This window comes from Capsicum annuum, chromosome 10 (genome assembly GCF_002878395.1).
Source record: "Capsicum annuum cultivar UCD-10X-F1 chromosome 10, UCD10Xv1.1, whole genome shotgun sequence".
Taxonomy (NCBI): Eukaryota; Viridiplantae; Streptophyta; class Magnoliopsida; order Solanales; family Solanaceae; genus Capsicum; species Capsicum annuum.
Window position 1 is genome coordinate 156327864 of NC_061120.1, and position 18352 is coordinate 156346215.

At 35.2% G+C, this 18352-nt stretch overlaps 1 pseudogene; it reads right to left on the minus strand.

The window, feature by feature from the left end:
• Positions 1-542: 542 nt before the first annotated feature.
• LOC107844415 overlaps positions 543-18352 on the minus strand; it is a 76092-nt pseudogene continuing 58282 nt past the window's right edge.

The following is an 18352-nucleotide window of genomic DNA, read 5'->3' on the forward strand; positions in this document are numbered from 1 at the left end:
ACTGAGGGTGCATAGCATGCTAACATAATCCTGGCATCCAGAAAATCTAATTTGAAATTTTAGGTTTCTGATTCCCAAATCCTTATGATGTTATTAAGTCATCTTTGTTGGATCCGGTATGACTGAAAATGAAATTGAGCAATGATTTCTCTGTTACATTTCATTTTTGTATCAGTAAGCTTAGGGGGAACTGTCTGACATGCTACTGTGTGACTTTCTTAACATATTTTGTTAGCTAACGCTCTACTTTGTTAGCCACCTTTTGAGGTATGGTGGTCTTGAATAAAATTTATGCACAATTTCTTTCAAGTGATTTGTCCATTTACAGTATGCAACAAAATAAAATAAATACTTATCATCAAAAGGTCCAGTATCTTAAATATAGTTGAGTTACTTTAATTTGTAGGTATTTATTTCACGCCTCCAATACTAAAAGAAGAAAACAAAAAAAGGAAAAATCTTTATAAAGAGAAAAAAGGAAAGGAACATACATTAGAACATTCAATATGAAAGATACATAGAGATGGACAAGAGGATGCTATCTAATTAATGCCCTTGTTAGTGGTCTAGATTTTGGATCAACTTGGACCGTATGTAGGACGCATTATACGAGAACTATCTGAATTGGGGGCATATCCATAGGAGTTAATTGGAACGGTGTAAAGATCTGTCAATTCAACTTGGTCGTTCCTTTCCTGTCCATGTTGATGATTAGACCAAGAGATTACAACTATTTTTCTCAAACTTTCAATTTCAATAGCCACTTCCTTCATTGTAGGCCTATCTTCTCCATGCAATTAAAGACACTTCTTTACCAGCCCAACCATCTTTTGTAGTTGCTCAAGACTCCCTTCCCGTAAAACACGACGATCAAAAATCTGAAACAATCTATTCTTATTCATGGGTAAAATAAAATATTCCGCCAGACTCTTATCATCTTCGTCTCCGTCTCTAATAACAGGTTTCAACCCTGTCAAAAGTTCTGCCAGAACTACTCCAAAGCTGTAAACATCACTTTTCCTCATCAATTGACTTGTGCGAAATTTCTCCCTAGAATTGATGTAGCCATACGTGTTTGATGTTGGGGAACAACAAAATTAAAATAATAACAATATTCTTTAACTGTTAACAAAATATTGTATTAATAATATTAGCACAATAACATAACAATGATCTAACTGCTTCTTAACAAGTTAATATATTGATTATACTTGAATCGTGGTAGGCACTGTCCTAAGAAACTATTTCAATCGTGTAAAATATTTCTCTAAAATTAAACAAACACTTCCCTAATTAATTAGAAGATACATGAATCAACAAATTATTAATACAAATACCAATAATTTTTTAAAAAAATAATAAGGAGATATTAAACTAAGGAAGAAAAGAAATTGGATAATGTTGGAAGTATATGCTGCACACTTTTGTGCAAAGAGAGAAATCCTAATTATAGCATTTTGTTGAGGCGGCAGATTTTTCTTTTCCCTTTTTTTTTTCTTTCTCACCAAGTAAAGCAAAATCACACTAGTATAAAACTTCTTAAGTACAATAAATTCTTTTGAAATAAAATATTTCACTTACAATCCTCACATTATTTTAAAAGAATTTATAAGAAAATATTTTAAATTTATTGGATTTGCATAAATAAAACGCAGTAGGTTGGTGTCTTCTGGACTACGAACCAAACTTAGACTAATAAAATTTAACTTACAGAATTATTGGTGAAATATAAAATTTCTATGAACCAAATAATTCTTGTTGTAAGTCAGAAATTTTATCAATCACATTTTGAACGTAATTTTATTTTTCAACGCGGTTTTGCACCAATAGGCCATGCGCGTAGTTGGTATTCACGAGAGATCTAGAGACTAAGGCCAAAAGTCTCATAGGAACGACCTCATTCCACTTCTCATATAGGTGAATTCATCAAGTGTATACTACTTTAAGTACACCATCCATAAGGACTATGACTTCATTAAGAGTCAATAACTTATCCCTCCATTTTAGTAGCAGTTCAAGCACTCTCAATAAGTGCGCAGAGTCAATATCGACTTGTTATTACCCATGTGAAACTACTTCATGGGATATCCAATCACGTAGGTTGGGTTACCATCTCTATTGACAATCATATTGGCCTTAACCCCATCTCTTTTGAGGTTTGAAGAATTATTTTTTTTTCCACAGGTTTAGTCAGTGAATCAGCAGAATTCAATTCTAACTTCACATAATCAATAGAAATTATTCCATCTCTCAGTAGCTGCTTAACAACATCATGCCTCAATTTCATATGTCTACTCTTACAACTGTAAGATTTATTCTTCGTAATAGGAATTGCGGCTTCACAATCACAATGTATATATATAGGAGGCATCAGGTCATCCTTATTTGAAGGGATATTAGACAACAGATCATCCTTTTTCAAAGGACTATGAGGCAACATATCATCATTTTTAAAAGGGATATTTGCTAAGAAATTTCTTAGCCATTCAGTCTCAATACCAGCTAACTCCAGAGCCACAAACTCTGATTCCATAGTTTATCTAGCAATGATCTTCTACTTAGCTGATCTCCATGATATCGCACCACCACCAAGGGTGAATACATAAACACTAGTGAATTTTGTCTCATCTGAATCAGAGATCCAATTTGCATCACAATACCTTTCTAAAGTTGAAGGAAATTTACTATTCGAGATACCAAAATTTATGGTTCCTCTCAAATATTTCATCAATCGCATTAATGCAGACTAATGCTCATTATTGGGATTATTAGTATATCTACCCAGTTTACACACAACATAGGCTATATCAGACCTAGTAAATTCATTAAATGCATCAGTCTCCCAATAATCTGTGAATATTTAGATTGAGATACTGGTTCACCATTATTCTTTTTCAATTTTGAATTAGCATCATAAGGAGTGGCTACAGGAGTTACCTCCCAACATTCAAACTTCTTAAGAAGTCTTTCCACATAATGTTCTTGTGACAACACATTGTACTATCTTCACTCCTTATAACTTTAATTCTTAATATCATATTCACTTCACCTACATCTTTCATATCAAAGCTAGTAGACAAAAATAATTTGGTACATTCCACAATATTTAAACATGTACCAAATATAAGTATGTCATCAACATATAAACAAATTATCACATAATCATTATCTACCACTTTTATATAAACACATTTATCCACCTCAATAGAAGAAAATATGTCTTTTATTAAGACTTGATCAAATTTCCCATGCCACTATTTACGATCTTGTTTAAGGCCATAAAAAGTTTTAATTAATTTTGTAACGACCTAAAAATTTGATGAACTATGTGAAATTTGTGATTTTGTATGATTTGACTATTTTATCCCTCCCCGTAGTTTTATTAAGATATTTATGGAGTGTGGGAGTGATTGGCATGATTTTTGATACATTTTGGTATTATTTATGCAATATTATAGTTTTTGATGGCATCGAGAGCCTTATTTTGGACTTATGTGGATATCTTTTGATCCGTACGATGGATGGCCTAACGGACTGTGTCAACAACTTTGGAATATCAATTTTAGGCTAGGTAGACCTTTGGTTCAGGTCCTGGTGCACCCGAGCTCATTTCGACCTATTGGTCCGAAAGTTGGAAAATTAGAAATATGGGTATGGTGGGGCCCATATTTAATCGAAACGACCTTTGATGGAAAATCTGACTTCACCAGCAGATTCGAAATGTTGATTTTAGGGTGTTAGCATGTTTGGTATGATTTTATGACTTTTAAATCTCATTTCGACCCTCGGTTTGGAAAATTATAATTTTGGGTTCCAAGGGTCAAACTTGTGAAAACAATGTTTTTTTTTAAAATCTAATATCTCCATCACGTCCAAATCGTCGAATTTATTGTGGTTGCATAGTTTGTTTACATAAATTGGACTTCGAACGAATCTCAGGCACCTCGTTGAAGTCTGGAGTGGACTTTAACAAAAGAAAAATACAACTTTTTGGTTATTTCAGAGCAGATTTTCTGCACTTATAAATAGTTTTGGGTCCATTTTGCTCATTTTTTATCTTGCCTCTTGAGAGTTAAACCCTAAATAGTTTAGAAGCTTAAAAGTGAAGCTTGTGGGAGCTCGGAAAGCTAGATTAACACCTTTTCTTGGTTTTATTACGGATTAAAGGTAAGAATTCACCTTTTTCTTAGTAATTTCTTGATAAATTTTTCAAAACCCCAAAAATCTTAGGGCATGATTTTAAACTCAAGTTTCACTCCTATTCACTTGAATAATATTTTTATTTTATAATTACTAGTTTTTCATCAATTTAACTTTCAAAACAACTCCGATTCTTGATTTTAACCCGGATTTCAAAATTTTACCTGATAAAGCTCAAAAATATTTTTTCTTCAATTTGAACCCCATTTTTTACTCAATTTAACTTGGGTTTTCAGCTATAGGTTCCTAAAAATATGGAAAACATGTTTTTGAAGTAAAGTTTTGATTTTGCTCTTCTTTTTCAAAAACTCATTTTAGGGGTCCGTTTTGATCCTGAACCAAAAGTAGTCAATATGGGTGCCATTGGGTTTGTCTTGACATGTAGATTTAATATTTGATGTTTTTAGTAGAGTTCGGAATTATTTGTGAAAAGTAAGGTCATGGGTTCAAGTGTAGCGGACCAGTTTCGACTTTCGAGGTAGGTTATGACTTAACTCTTTCAAACTGGGCTGGGTAGTAAATGATGATACAAAATGCATGTTAAGGGTGGGAACTAATCATAAAAACTGGCTATCTATGTGTTGTGCCCGTGTGGGGGCGTATATGTGATATAATTGTCGAAATTGAGATATTATGTGATATATTTAACCATGTGGGGTTCTATGTGATATTCATAGCCTTGAATAAATGTGAATAATTGTATTGTATTTTTTAATGTGGTACCATTGGTGTATTGTGATTATATTCAGAATTTATTGACATATGAGACATGTGGAAATTCATGGATGAAACAAAAATAATAAGTGATATTGGCTCATGTGGTTGTGGGAATGTATCATTGTGGTTGGTTGTGGAAATATATCATGTGATTGGTTGTGGAAATACTCATTGTGATTGGTTGTGAGCATTACATCTTCATATCAAACTCATTCATGAAATATTACATCGACCTAGTATTTCACCTTGGGGTGCACTTGTCTTATTTGTGAAAAGAAAGGATTGGTCTATGCGGATGTGTATTGATTATTGGAAGTTGAATAAGGTGATGGTTAAGAATAAGTATCCTCTCTCTCGCATTGATGATTTATTTGATCAACTTCAGGGTGTTGCAGTATTTTCAAAGATTGATTTGAGGTTTGGTTATCACTAATTGAGGATTAGAGCTTTGAAAATTTTGAAAACTTCTTTTCAGGCTCGATATGGTCATTATGAGTTCTTAGTAATGTCTTTTGGGTTGACCATGCCCCTGCCGCATTCATGTAGTTGATGAACTAGGTGCTTCGACCGTATCCTAACTCCTTTGTTATGGTATTTATAGATGATATCCTGGTTTATTCCAAGTATAAGGTTGAGCATGAGGATCATTTATGGATTATGCTTTAGAGATTGAGGGATAAGAAGTTGTATGCTAAGTTCTCCAAGTGCAAGTTTTGGTTGGAGTTAGTTTCTTTGTTGGATCATGTGATGACTAAGGAAGGTATCGGTTGATCTAGCTAAGGTTGCAGCAGTTTGTGATTGGGCTAGACCTACTTCGCCCACTGAGATTTGGAGTTTTATTAGTTTGGCTGGGTATTATTAGTGTTTTGTTGAGGGTTTCTATTCCATTGCAGCTCCGTCGACCAAGTTGACTCAGAAGAAGAATTCCTTCCAGTGGTATGATGTTACGAGGCGACCTTTCAAAAGCTCAAGAATTTGTTGACTTCAGCTCCTATCTTGACTTTGACCAAGAACGACATGGGTTTTACCGTCTTTTGTGATGCTTCAGGTATTGGGTTAGGTGTTGTGTTGATGTAGAAGGGCAAGGTAATTGCTTATGCATCTCATCAATTGAAGCCTCATGAGAAAAATTATTCTACCCATGATTTGGAGCTATGTGCAGTTGTGTTTGCCATAAAATTGTGGAGGCACTACTTGTGTGGAGTTTATTATGAGATCTTCTCAGATCATCGTAGCCTTCAATACTTCTTTACTAGCGAGATCTTCATATGAGGCAGCATCATTGGCTTGAGTTGCTTAAGGATTATGACTTGACTATTTTCTACCATCAGGGCAAGGCTAATATAGTTGCGGATGACTTGAGCCGAAAGTCGACTAGCATGGGTAGCTTGGTGTATCTTTTGACTCAGAAGAGCCCATTGGCCTTAGAGATTCAGTATTTGGCTAACCTGATGGTTAGGCTTGATATTTCAACACCGGATCATGTTTTGGCATTTGTGGATGCTAGATCTTCTTTGATGGAGCAGATCTGAGCTCATCAGTTTGATGATGTTGGATTGAGGTCGATTTAAGACAAGGTATTGGATGGAGAGGCTAAGGAAGCCTTACTTAATTCAGATAGAATTTTGTGGATTAGAGGCCGAGTTTGTGTGCTGAAAGTGGGTGACTGGATTAGGTTGATCTTGGAGGAGGCCCACTGTTCCAGATATTTCAACCCATCCAGGTGTGACTAAGATGTATCGTGATTTGAGATAGCATTACTGGTGGGGTGGTATGAGGTGAGATATAGAAGATTTTATGGCTCGTTGCCTATGTTGTCAGCAGGTGAAGGCCGAGCATATAAGACCTGGTGGTTTGCTTCAGAGGTTACCCATTCCTGAGTAGAAGTGGGAACGCATCACCATAGACTTTGTGATTGGGTGGCCTCGTACATCTCATAGTTCTGACAATGTTTGGGTCATCATGGATTGATTGACCAAGTGAACTCATTTTATTCTAGTTTAGGTCTCATTCAGTGCTGAGAGGTTAGCCCTATCATCTTTCGTGAGATTGTACGTCTTCATGGTGTCCCGGTGTCTATTATTTTAAATCGAGGTCCTCTGTTCACATCTCACTTTTAGAAGACTTTTTAGGATGATTTGGGTACTCAGGTTAATCTTAGCACAATGTTTCACCCCCAGAATGATGGCCAGTCAGAGCAGACTATCCAGGTTTTGAAGGATATGCTTCACGCGTGCGCGATGGATTTTTGTAGCCAGTGGGAACAGTATTAGGCTTTAGTAGAGTTTGCATATAGTAATAGCTACCACTCCAGTATTGATATGGCTCTTTTTGAGACGTTGTATAGAAGGCGTTGTCGCCCCCCGATGTTTCAGAGGTGAGACCTCAAGGTACGGACTTACTTCATGAGCTGTTCGATAGAGTTTGGGCCATTCAGGATAGACTTAGAGAGGTTCAGAGTAGGAGAGTAGGCAGAAGTGTTATACTGATCATACACTTCGTTCCTTGAGATTTGGTGTAGGTGATCATGTTTTCCTTCGAGTTTCACTCATGAAGGGTGTGATGAGGTTTGGGAAGAAGGGCAAGCTTAGCCCTAAGTATATTGGTCCATTTGAGATTCTTCGAACTGTTGGTGATGTGGATTATGAGTTGGTTTTGCCCCTTGATCTATTAGTTATTTATCTAGTTTTTCATGTTTCTACGCTTCGTTGCTATATTCCTGATAAGTCTTATGTTATTCGTTGGGAGTCAATTTAGTTAGATGAGCGGTTGTCCTTTGTTGAGGAGCCAGTTTCCATTTTGGCTAGGGATGTTAGGCGGTTGCGCTCTAGAGTGATCCCTGTGGTTAAGGTCTAATGGCGACATCGACCTGTAGATGAAGCTACTTGGGAGGTCGAGTCTGATATGCGTAGTTCTTATCCTCAGCTCTTCATTAATTCAGGTATTTCTTTGCTTTAGTTCGAGGATGAACTAGATTTTTAGTGGTGGATGATGTAACGACCTAAAAATTTGATGAAATATGTGAAATTTTTGATTTTGTATGATTTGACTATTTTACCCCTCCCCGAGTTGTATTACGATATTTATGGGGTGTGGAAATGATTGGCATGATTTTTTATGCATTTTGATATCATTTATGCAATATTGTGGTTTTTGATGACTTCGAGAGCCTTATTTTGGACTTATATGGATGTCTTTTGATCTGTAGGATGGATGGCCGAACGGACTATGCCAGCAGCTCCGGAATATCTATTTTAGGCTAAGTAGACCTTTGGTTCGGGTTCCGGTGCACTCAAACTTATTTTGACCTATTGGTCGGAAAGTTGGAAAATTGGAAATGAGTGTGGGATCCACATTTGATAAAAAGGACCTCTGATGGAAAATCTGACTTCACCAGCAGATCCAAAATGTCTATTTTAGGGTGTTAACATATTTGATATGATTTTTTGGCTTTTAAATCTCATTTCGACCCTCAATTTGGAAAATTATAATTTCGGGTTTCAGGGGTCAACTTTGTGAAAACGATATTTTTTTTGAAAATCTGATATCTCTATCGCGTTTGAAATATCGAATTTAGAGTGGTTGCATAGTTCGTTTGCATAAATCAGACTTCGAACGAATCCCGAACACCCCGTCGAAGTCCGGAGTGGACTTTAACGAAAAAAAACTGCAGCTTTTTGGTCATTTCAGTGCAGATTTTCTGCACTTATAAATAGTATTTGGTCCATTTTGCTCATTTTTCATCTTGCCTCTTGAGAGTTAAACCCTAAATAGTTTGGGAACTTAAAAGTGAAGCTTGTTGGAGCTCGAAAAGATAGATTAACACATTTTTCTTGGTTTAATTACGGATTAAAGGTAAGAATTCACCTCTTTTTTTAGTAATTTCTTGATAAATTTCTCAAAACTCTAAAAATTTTAGGGCATGATTTTAAACCCAAATTTCACTCCTTTTAACTTGAATAATATTTTTATCTTATAATTACTAGTTTTTCATCGATTTAACTTTCGAAACAACTCCTATTCTTGATTTTAACCCGAATTTCAAAGATTTTACCCAGTAAAGCTCAAAAGTGATTTTTCTTCGATTTGAACCGCATTTTTTACTCGATTTAACTTGGATTTTCAGCTGTAGGTTCCTAAAAATATGGGAAACATGTTTTTGAAGTAAAGTTTCGATTTTGCCCTTCTTTTTAGGAAACTCATTTTGGGGGTCCGTTTTGACCCTGAACCAAAAGTAGTCAATATGGGTGTCATTGGTTTTGTCCTGACGCGTAGATTTCATATTTGATGTTTTTAGTAGAGTTCGAGATTATTCGTGAAAAGTAAGGTCGTGAGTTCAAGTGTAGCGGACCGGTTACGACTTTCGAGGTAGGCTATGACTTAACTCTTTCAGACTGGGTTGGGTAGTAAATGATGATACAAAATGCATGTTAAGGGTGGGAACTAATCATGAAAAATGACTATCTATGTGTTGTACCCGTGTGGATGCGTATATCTGATGTAATTGTCGAAATTGTAGATATTATGTGATATGTTTGACCATGTGGGGTCCTATGTGATATTGATAGCCTTGAATACATGTGAATAATTGTATTGTGTTCTTTAATATGGTACCATTGGTGTATTGTGATTATATTCAAACTTTATTGACATATGAGACATGTGGAAATTCATGGATGAAACAAAAATAATAAGTGATATTGGCTCATGTGGTTGTGGGAGTGTATCATTGTGGTTGGTTGTGGAAATATATCATGTGATTGGTTGTGGAAATACTCATTGTAATTGTTTGTGAGCATTACATCTTCATATTATACTCATTCATGAAACATTGGTACCACCGTGACAACATCTAAGAAACACTGGCAACACCTTTTTAAAAGATATTATAACACCTTATAAAATCCTTTCCGAGGTATATGCCAGAAAGGAGATATGAGATATGTGGATTGTATATGGGTTTATGAACCCCCCCCCCCCAATGAGTCCTACGTCATGAAGATTTAGCTCCGTAGGTGTATACAAAGATTGTGCGATGATCCCAGAGGTTGTACAATGACCTCGTGCATCATCATCATCATCATCATAGACATTGGACTTACTTTATTGTATTTATGTTGTGTTGTATTGCCTTATTGACTTGTCATCTATGTATTTGTCTTACCTTCTCTTTACTTGTATTTGAGGATCTTGTATCTACATGTTCTGTCTTATTGTATCTACATGTGACATAATGTAAACCTGTGTTCAATATCTTGGTGTGTTGTTCTAATATATGTGATATATATTAGAAATGTTAGTGTAAGCGGTGTGGCTACCGTTGTGGGATATTTTCTGATTGCAGGTGACGTGCCCTTAGTGTATATATTTTGTATGCTTTATTTACTACTTTGCTTAGTCGGCCTATGATACCTACTGAGTATAAGTGGACCGTACTCATGCCTACTGCGCCCTTTCGGTGCAGGTCTATGCTCGAGTGCGCCTTAGCTTGATTGACTCGGGCGATTGTTGGAGCTTCCAAGATAATGGTTGTACATTCATGCGTCTGAAGTTCACCTCTATCTTTCTATAGTTTTTATGTCTTTATTAGTATTTAGAGACAATTATTATTCCTTTGTGGTAATTTTTCTGATGCATTTGACTCTTGGATTATATTAGTAGTTCTTACACTATTGACACCTGATTTTGGGCATGATTGGTATTTTGAATACGTTCTTTCCGAATTATTATGATTACTTATATAGTTTGGCATCATTCTAGAAGCCTTACCGTGGGATAATTCTGTCTTTTTTTTTATATCAGTTTGAGTGGTAGGCTTACTTGTCAAGGTATGCCACGACAGTGCCATCATGACCCTTATTTTTGGATCGTACAAATTTACAAACTTTATTTTCTTGTCCAAAAATTATACATCCTTCAGGTTGAACCATATAAATTTCTTCTTCTAGATCCATATTTAAGAAAGTTATTTTTACATCCATTTGATGGATAAACAATCTTTGAATTGATGCTAAGGCAATTAAAATTTGAATAGAAGAAATTCTTGTCACTAGTGCAAATGTATCAAAGTAATCAATATTTTGTTTTTGAGAAAATTCTTTACCTACTAACCGAGCTTTATATTTATCTATAGATCCATCCGCATTAAGTTTCTTTTTGAAAATTCATTTACAACCAATCGATTTTGCACCATGAGGTAAATCAGTTAAAACTCATGTATTATTTTTTATAATTGAATCGAGTTCAATTTTTATTGCCTCTTTTCAAAATTTAGCATCTGAAGAAGATACAGCTTCAAAATAATTTGATGGTTCATTATCAACAAGAAAAGTTTAAAAATCATCTCCATAAGAATATTAAAACATATTCTTTTCTAGGCCTTTTACACCTTCTCAGTTCCTCAATATTAGAGGTCGATTCATTTTCTCTTTCAACAGGTACATGAGAGATTTTATCATATAGTGAAAAAATATGTTTAAAGAATTCAGCATTCTTTGTCTCAATTATAGTATTAATATCAAGTACATCACTTTTCAAGACAAGAAATCTGTATGCAACACTATGTTCAACATATCCAATAAGCATGCAATCAACAGTTTTAGAACCTATTTTCCTCTTTTTAGGTTCAGGAAGAAGAACTTTAGCAAGGCAACCCCACACTTTTAAATATTTTAAATTAGGCTTATAACCTTTCCACAATTCATAAGGGATTTTGCCAGTTCTTTTATGAGGAATTCTATTTTGTAAATGATATGCAGATAAAATAGCTTCACCCCACAAACTATTAGGTGCATTAATAGCATATAGTTCATCATTTCTTTCAATGTCCTATTTTAATATCTTTTACCACCTCTAGTCATAGTTTGTTTTAAATCACCCAAATCAGTGTGAATCAAAGATAACAGTTCAGTTTCTCTATTAAATGAAAAACATGACTTTTTAGTAATTTTAGCTGTCACATTTATCAAAATTACTTGAATTCAAACCTGATATTTAACCAAGTGATTGCATATTCTTTATATATTTGATATTAACATATCCTAATCTAGCATGCCATAAACAAATAGACTCAATCATATAAGCAGAAGCTGATTCGTTATCATTGATAATATTAAGTACATAAAGCCCATGGTTGCATTAGCCTTTTTCCACAAATACATTATTTTTTGTCAAAATAATTTTATTAGACTCAGCAGACACTTTCATTCCAGCTTTATCCAGCAAAGCCAAAGAAATTAGGTTTACTCGCATTGTAGGAACATGTAGTACATCCATGAGGGCTAAATTTTTTTCCGAAGTAATTTTTAGGAGCACTTTACCTTTGTCCAAGACTTTAGCAATTCTTGAGTCTCCAAGGTAAACCATTTCATTGTCATCTTCTATTGATGTATAAGAGTCAAATGCTTCTCGATTTGTACAAATGTGTCGAGTAGCCTCATAGTCTACCACCCATTCTTTTACATGTGCCACCATATTCACTTGAGAAATAACAACTGCAATTGTTTCATCTCCTTCAGCTAAATTAGCTTTGGGAGGATTTCTCATTTCTTAGTTATTTTTATTCTGTTCCTACATTGAGCATCATAATGACCTGGTTTTCTACAAATAAAATAAGTGTCTTTTCTTTTCTTAAAATTGGGATTATTAGGCTTGTAAACTTAAGACTTATTATCATATCTTCTGTTATTGTTGTGTTAATCTTGTACTAAATTTTCTTTGAGTGAAACCTGCTTAGCTTTGAATGATTCTTTTCTATTGGTATCTTTAATTAGAATATAAGTTATTATTTTCTCAATAGTAAAATTTGTCTGCTTACGTTTCAAGTTATTTTTATAGTCATTTCATGATTTGGGCAATTTTTCAATCAACACTTCAACAATAATTTTTTCTGGTAAAGCAATGTTCTCGGCTTTCAAACCTTCTAACAGTTTTTGATATTAATTTATTTGAATTTTTATTTCTTTCACATCACTCATTTGCCAGTTGTAAAATTTTTCAACCACAAACTTTTGTTTGGTTGCATCTCCAACCGTAAACTTCTTGATTAAAGCTTCCCAAATGACTTTTGCTTCTTTGCAGTTGCAATACACATCAAATAGTTCATTAGAAATTATTTGTAAAATAGTATGACGACATACCTTGTTAGCGTATTGCCATGATTTCAAAATTTTGCTATCAGCGTCTGCATCAGGTTGTGTTTGTGACAAAGCATATGCAACACCATGAACATCAAGTAGTAAAAAAAAATTCGTTCTTGCCACCTTTTAAAATTTTCATTAGCAAATATTTCAATATTTGAGACATCAGGGAATGGCTTAGCATCTGGTAGAACAATCGGAACAGAAGTATTAGGAGTTGTTTCGCTAGCAGAAATATCGGAGGTAGAATTATTTGTCATAGTTTCTTAGATTGTTGGGGAACAACAAAATTAAAATAATAACAATATTCCTTAACTATTAACAAAATATTATATTAATAATATTAGCAATACAATAACATAATAGTGATCTAACAGCTTCTTAACAAGTTAATATATTGATTATACTTGAATCATGCTAGGCACTGTCCTAAGAAACTATTTCAGTAGTGTGAAATATTTTCCCAGAATTAAATAAGAACCACTTCCCTATTTAATTAAAAGATATAGAAATCAACAAATTATTAATATAAATACCAACAAATTTTTTTAAAAAATAATAAGGAGATATTAAACTAAGGAAGAAAAGAAATTGGATAATTTTGGAAGTATATGCTGCACACTTTTGTGCAAAGAGAGAAATGCTATTTATAGCATTTGTTAAGGCGGTAAAACATTGTTGAGGCGGCATATTTTTCTTTTCCCTTTTTTTTTCTTTCTCACCAAGTAAAGCAAAATGACACTAGTTTAAAACTTCTTAAGTACACTAAATTCTTTTGAAATAAAATATTTCACTTACAATTGATCCAGAGGAATTAACCTGGAAGCTCCAAAATCTGCAACTTTAGTTGTGTAAACAGTATCTAACAATATATTGGCAGAGTTAACGTCTCTATGTATTATAGGCATGGATGAAAATGAATGAAGGTAAGTAAGTATAGTGGCTATCTCTGCTGCGATTCTCAAAGGGTTTTGCCAATTTAACCAACCTGCTCCATGTTGGTTGTGAAATGTGCTCGTAAAGAGTTCCTTCAGAAACATACTCATAAACTAATAAAGGAACTTCATCTTCCAAACAACACCCAAAGAGTCTTACCACGTTTCGATGGTTGATTTGAATAAGAATGACCACCTCATTGATAAACTGCTCAATTTGACTCTCGTCCACAATTCTAGGTTTTTTAATAGCAACAATGCTAGTATCACATAGCACACCCCTATATACAATTCAATTGCCACCACGACCTAGAATTCTATCGTTGACATAATTGTTTGTCGCTTTCTTCAGCTCCTCGGCTGTAAAAAATTTTGTTGCTTTCACACTACCCTCATTAGTGGAGATTCTACGTTTCAACAACCAACCACCATTTTGTGTGAAGAGTTTCTCTTTGACTGTAATCAATTTTCTTTTCTTGATGTTGAAATAGAGCCAGGTTATCCCAACCACTAGGGAGATCAAGCCGATTCCGATACCTGAATAATTAGTTGGAGTTTAAATTTTATTGTTTACTTCAGCTAGATCAAAATTACAGGCAGGGGTGGATCAAAAAATTATTAAACACGATTATATAATTATAAAAATAGATTTTATAAAAATAATTATTTTTTTAAAAAAACGTAGGGCCTCCATTTGATTTTTGCCTTAGGTCATGGATATGCTTGAGCCGCCCTTGAGTACAGGTTACTATTGAATGTATATGCTAGCCGGCCAATTGGTGTTCTTAGTTTTTGTTTCAAACACATGAAAGAAGTTCTGTACTATTTAAATATAGACTAACTTTATGGAGAAAAAGTTGAGTTGATGTTGGTCTTCGATCATAATAATCATATATTCCGTAATTCGGAGTTCTTTTAATTCTAATAAAAATACAAAAGAATATGGGAAAACAGAAAGTAACATTTTGCTATATGTGTTGTGTGTATGAGGAACTATCATATAAGAGAAACATGTAAATTTCAAATTATGCTTAAATAAAGAAATAATACGTTCTCAAAAATAGTTTGAAATATCACTCCAATAATTTTCTAGCATAGGAAATAATACTCCAAGGTGTGTTTGGTACGAAGGAGAATGTTTTCTTGGAAACTGAGTGTTTTTCTTACTTATTTTTTGATGTTTGATTAGCAAGAAGATAATATTGTCCCAAAAGCATTTAGGTATAATTTGTTCAAATACTTTCACAATTGACTCGACCCTGATTGGGGAGAGCGACACTCGACCCAAACTTACCTCCAAGAACTCATTTTCAACCCCGACCAGGGATCCAACATAAAACCTTGACATGATACCCAACTCTAACTTCGACAACTGAGACTCGAGATTCAACGTCAACACAATACCTGAATCCTAATCACCTAGGCCCAAGACTCAACTCCCAATCCCAACCCAAGACCTAGGATTCTGACACCCGATCCTAACTCGATTCCTGACTCCAAATCCTGACTCAGTCCCAGACTTCTGACCCTAACCCCAACCCGAGACCTAGGACCCTGAATCTTGATCTTGACCTTGAATCCCAATCTTGATCTCAATCATAAACCGATTCTTGTTCCGACTCGAGATCCAGGACACAAGATCAAACCTCAACATGAGAATTGACTCCCGATCTCGACTCCGACCCAACTACAATCCAAGACCTCAACACTTAAATCAGACTCCCAAGACCTAATTCTTGACTCTGACAGATACTCAAGACTCAATCCAATCTTTACCCAGACTTGACCCTTGATCGCGATGCAAGATATCTCTCCATTTTGAGACCTAGCTTCTGATCCCAATCTCAACTTGAGTGTTGAATCCTACCTCTGGCGCATGACTCAACTCAGGGTATGACACTTCATATCTAGGTACGGGTTGGGATGTAGGACCTAGGTTAGGGTCGGGGTCGGGATTGGGATTGGGATTGGAAGTTAGGTCTCGTGTTGGGGTCAGGAGTTGGGACTTGAGACTCTAATCGGGGTCTTGAGTCAGATGGTGATGTTGAAGGAGAGTTTGGAAAAATGTTTTCTTAACTTTATGAAAAGAAATCAATTTTGAAATCATTTTTCAAAAATAAATCTATTTGAAAAATATTTTGCAAAACGTTTAAACCAACCAAACATGAGAAAATTAAAAAACATTTTTGGAAAATGTTTTCCTTTATACCAAACCCACGGTCTGTTAGAGCTACATAGCTCGAGATCGCCATCAAAATACAACACCAAAACCTAGCTATCATATACGGAAAAGGGAAAGAGAAACAATGAAAAATATATTCTTACATTTTCCAAAAACTGAACCATCCAGAAGGACCCTTGTCCTTTTATATTTATACATTAATGAAATTGAAAAATACAATTGGGTGATACAAGAATTCCTAGCTCGAGACCTTTCACACGAAGCCAAGCACGTGAGTTACAACGACTCTAAGCCTTGTTCACATTCTTGGCCATGTGTGAGACCCTTATGAGCCCATCTAAGGGCCTATATTTAATAAAATGTAAAGAAAAAAAACCAAGACACCCCAAACCCACCCACTTAAATGCCAAGGGTAATTTGGTTGCCAAAGGTAATTTGGTCTTTGTCCCTCCTTTCTAAGTGACTATATAAGCCATGTAATAGGGTTAGTCTTGCTTTAGTTCATTCCTATTATTCAAGAAACAAAGACTTGTAAATTTTTTACTTCTCTTTCTCATCATTTGGAGAGGCCAAAACTAAATTCTCACTAGTAGAGTGATACTAGTGTTGTATCTTGGCTAGAAACTAGGTTCTTGAGGTTCTTTGAGTTCCTCTTGGTCCAAGTAAGAACTTGGTATTGATATTTATTAGTCTTAGGGTCCTTTCTCTTGTTAGGGTTCTTAGATTAATGAATATTGTGTGTCAAATTTCTATCTCTTTCTTTATAAATCTTGTTAACATTGTGTTGTTAAATATAAAAGTCTAGTGAAGCTGTGTGGGGCTCTTTCGATTCACTAGCAATATTGTCTCTGTTGTTCTAGTTGTTAAACTCACTTTGCTAGTTCAAACAAGTGTTGCAAGCCTAGTGAAGCCGTGTGTGGCCATTTTTGATTCATTAGCACTTTGTTGTTCATCTTGTTGTTCTTGTGTTGGTTGGAATCTCTTGATACACACTTAGCATTGTATTATTGGGCCTCTGGTTTCTAACTGCTATTGGGCTTGGGTATTAGTGAGTGGGCCTCTATTAACACCCTCCCTCAAGCTGGAGGGTGTGCATGCCCAGCTTGGACAAGAAATAATGATGAAGAGGGCCACTGAGAGACTTGGTCATGATATCAACAACCTGATCAGCAGAATGAACATAATGTAAGGAAATAAGCCCAGCAGCAAGACAATCACGAACATAGTGACAATTGATCTCAATGTGCTTCGTCCGTTCATAGAAAACAGGGTTTTTGACAATATGAAGAGCAACCTAGCTGTCACAGTAAACAAGAATAGGAGAAGAAATATAAAGACCCAAATTAGAAAACAAATGTATAAGCCAAACAACCTCAGCAAACACTTTGTGTAATACTCGAGATTCAGCCCCAGCTGAAGAAAGGGCAATGGTGGGCTGCTTCTTACTTTTCAAAGAGATGGGACACCCACCAAAAAACACATAATAACCAGTGATAGACCTCCGCGAAAGAGGACAAGCATCCCAGTCAGAGTCAGTGATAGCAGAAATAGAGAAAGTGGGGGAAGTTGGGAAAAAAGTGCCTTTATCTGGGGCGTTAAGCAAATACCGGAGAACATAGGTCCCTGCTTTCATATGAGCTATACAAGGGGACTGGAAGAATTGACTTAGATGCTGTACAACAAAAGAAATATTAGGTCTGGTGTGTAGTAAAAAATTGAGTTTGCCAACCAGTCTTCTGTACACAGAAGGATCAGGTAAAAGATCACCCATATCAGGAACTAGCTTCACTGAGGGTTCCAAAGGGAAAGCAATAGGAGTGAAGTGGGATCAGTGGAATTCATCAATAAGGTCAGAAGTGTATTTATGCTGATGCATAAGATAACTATCATCATGAGAAATAATTTCCTGCCCCAGAAAATAGTGAACGAGGCCTAAGTCTTTAATCTTTAATTGATGATTAAGGAAATACTTTAGACTGTTCATTTCATCAATATTCAACCCAGCCAACAAAATATTATCAACATAAACCACTAGAATAACCAAAGAAGAATCGACAGATTTAGTGAAAAGAGAATTATCATTTTTGCTAGCAATGTAGCCTCTAGACATTAAGGTTTCAGACAGCTTTGAGAACCACTATCTGGATGCTTGTTTGAGGCCATATAAAGATTTCCTGAGT